The sequence below is a fragment of the Vombatus ursinus genome, unplaced genomic scaffold (assembly GCF_900497805.2).
Source record: "Vombatus ursinus unplaced genomic scaffold, bare-nosed wombat genome assembly UNPS02008161.1, whole genome shotgun sequence".
NCBI classification, from domain to species: Eukaryota; Metazoa; Chordata; class Mammalia; order Diprotodontia; family Vombatidae; genus Vombatus; species Vombatus ursinus.
The window spans coordinates 2,867-6,455 of record NW_020947939.1 but is presented as its reverse complement, the minus strand read 5'-3'; the positions used below and the strand labels follow the sequence as shown (position 1 = coordinate 6,455).

At 38.1% G+C, this 3,589-nt stretch overlaps 1 pseudogene; it reads left to right on the top strand.

Annotated features, from left to right (window-relative positions):
* The first annotated feature begins 2,261 nt into the window (after positions 1-2,261).
* Positions 2,262-2,453, top strand: LOC114034134 (annotated as a pseudogene).
* The last annotated feature ends 1,136 nt before the right edge of the window (positions 2,454-3,589 follow it).

Here is a 3,589-nt window from a genome sequence, read left to right as displayed (position 1 = left end):
ATTATTATCCCCCCAAAAAAGTGACAAAGTCAATAAGCATTTATTAAGCACTTAGTTCCAGGCACTATTCTAAGTGTCGGAAATACAAATAGCAGAAAGACACTCAATGTCGTTAAGGATCTTACGTTCTGATGGGGGAAGACAACTTATAAAAGGAAAGAGAGTAACGAAGATGGTGAGATGGAGAGGGACAGTCCAGAGAGTCAAGAGTGCATAGTGGAGAAGACATGACTAGCCTGGGCATCCTCCTTAAAATGAAAGGAGGAAACAGCCAATCAGAAAAAGATGCTGGGGTGGAACATACTTCCAAGAAGTAGATATTTTCTCATAATTCTACTTTCTTACTTTCTCATGTCTATAAAAATCATTATGAGAATGTTCTATTGATGTATTAAGGGTATCCGGTAAAAAAAAAATTGAAAGGAATGAGCAGAACTTTACTGTAATACAAATGACTAAGAGGTAAATAAAATATACTGTGTTCATTTTTGGTTGATTTTTTTAAAAAAGCATCTGATAGAAATGATTGGAATTGTCCTACCACAAGCTGTTCCCATTCATATGTTAAGATTGTATAAGTGATTAAATATATACAAGATTCCTTGATAAATATCACCATGATCTTCTGACTTATACATAACTTCAAACGAGATATAAAAGACAGAGTCATATGATTGCAAAGGTATTTGCCACTGTCATAATCAATATCCTGCCAAGGTAAGTGAACTTATCCACAGCATTCAAAATTTCTCACACTGAACTGCCAAGCATTCAAACTCTACTGCAGAGAGCACAACTCCAGTGGGCTGGCCATGTAGTCTGAGTGCCAAACTCATGTTCACCTAAAAGACTATTTTACAAAGAACTTGCTTGGTGCAAGCACTCACACAGAGGTCAGAAGGAAGGATACAATGACACTTTTAAGGTCTCTCTGAAGAAATTTAGCATTGATGGTGAGACTTGAGACACTGGCACAGAACAACCCAGCATGGCATGCCCACGTCAAAGAAGGCACTGTGCTCCACCAGCAAAAGAGAATCACAATAGCACAAAGGAAATGTGAGACGTGTAAATCTAGAGACATCTCTGTCCCAAATGTTCAAACAGCCTATTTGTGCCTGACCTATGTTGGAGCCTTCTGAGTTCATGGTGGACTTATCAGCCACAGTTGAACACACTGTACCTTGACCCCAACATCCTGATATCATTGATTCTCTTTTGAGTACAAAACACGAACAAGTGCATGTCCTAGGCAGAGTCCAAATAAAAACTAGATGTCCTCTATGGTGCTTGTTTAGATGCTTCTGTTTGCAGAGAGCATAATACTAACACTCTGGAACTCTGGAACAGCAAAGGACCTCCTCCATGAGATCCAGAGATAATCAAAATAGATCAATTTGGCAATCCAAGAAAAACCAAATGGTTAAGTCTACATATTTCCCATATTATGACATGCAATAAGACTCTCTTAAAGTTCTCTTCTGATGCTTCATCATGACATGAAGGTAATGTTGAGGTCTTGAAGTCTCTGCCAGCTTAGACACAAGCTTGGATGGTCATACAAAGTCAAAAAAGATTCAATTCATAGAATCGGCAACAGATTGTATGTGAATTATCTGAGTATCTAGTTAAATCAGAGAGGACTATCACCACGCTGGTAGAAATAGGATGAATTTTTCAGCCGCAACAATTCTCCAAGACTTCCTACTGAATTGTGGAGAGGTTACAACCTGTATCAGTATTACCCACATCAACAAAATCACAGATCATTAAAGTACAGATGTCATGACATGCAGTTGGATGAGCAACCCACTGAGTCAGTCCATCAGTATCTATACTGTGAGCAGTCTCAACATATGAATAATTGGTTGGCCACAGAAATGAGTTGGAACAGAACACTGCTAGGTCCCAATGAGTGTAAATAAAGAATCCCCTAAAGTGATCACATGCATTCAGATTCACACATTTGAAGTCATAATTATGTAAAATAAGGTAACTGGTTCTAACCCACGTTTAAATTTGAATAATGTGACCACTTCGGGAGGATTCAGGGTTAACATTAAATAGGACCTCACTATACCCGACTTTTGAGAAACTAAGTGGTACTCTAAATTAACCCCAAGCTATTCTCTATTGCAAAAGTTTGTCTTCTTAAGAATGTTCTCGGAGCAAGGTCAGTAGGGAGAAGGCGCTTCCGTAGCCATCTCTTCCTCCCTCCTCCATTGCGGCCTCCTCTGCGGTCGCAGAGCCTTGGAAGCGCCATGTTGGGGCAGAGCTTGCACAGGTTCTCCACCTCCTTGGTTCGCAGGAGCCACTATGAGGAGGGCCCAGGGAAGAATCTGCCCTTTTCAGTGGAAGACAAAGGGTGGTTGCTGGCAATGATGACTATATTCTTTGGATCTGGATTTGCTGCACCTTTCCTTATAGTACGACATCAGCTGCTTAAGAAATAAGACTCTCCTATACAGAAATCAGACTTGAAGAACAACAACTGCTTATAAAAGCAGTTTTGAAGAATGGAGTAAGCAAACTATTTACCATAGTATATGTCTTTGTAAATAAATCTATTAAATGAAAAAAAACCAGAATGTTCTCCCAGTAATAATGACTATAAATCATAGAACAATTTAATTCAATTCAACAAGCACTAATTAAGCACCTATGTTCAATGTATGGCTAATAAGATAATTTTTTTAAAAAATCCCTGCCCTCAAGGTTCTTATATTCTGCCGGAGGATACAATGAGTAAACAGAAATAAATACAAGGTTAATTTGAGAAGGGAGTGAACGCTAACAACTAGACAGATAGTAAAAGAAGTCTCCTGAAGGAAGTGACACACTGAATCTAAGCCTTGAAGAAAGTTAAGGGCTATAGAAAGCAAATATGAGACAAATCGCCACTTCACATATAGGGGATACTGTGTATAGGCAAGGAGGTGGTAGATATAATGCCAAGTTCAAGTAGTTCTATTGGTAGGCTAGTGTGCCTAGAATGTGGAGCATTTAAAGGGGAGTAATATGAAATAAGTGTGAAAAAGTAGGTTGGAGGCAGAATGTAAATGGATCTGAATGCCAAACTAGGGAATTTATATTTTATCCTAGAGGCAACACTATCATCTCAAAAGAAGCAAAATTATAGATGACTCATAGGGTAATGAAAAGTCATGTGGTGATTATAAGTAGCCTACCAAATAATACTATCGAGAACGTGCACTCAAGAAGTGGTTAAGGGGAAAAAAAGAAACCATAAAATCATGGCACATACATGTTTTAACGGAAAAGGATATGGGCCAGTCATATAACAAATAAAGGATAACGGAGATGCAATCTGAGTGCACTGGTGTCTATGAAATTAAAGGACCTACCAGAAAACTTCCAGTATGTTGCATAGGCTTCTTAGGGAGGATATATATATGTATGTGTATATATATATAATATATAAAATATGTATATATGTATATATAGACACACACGCACACACATACATATACATTCATACACACACATATACATACACACATATATATGAGCACGGACACTAGAATATGAAGCAGAGGATTAGCTAAGTAGCCACACCAATAAAATCATG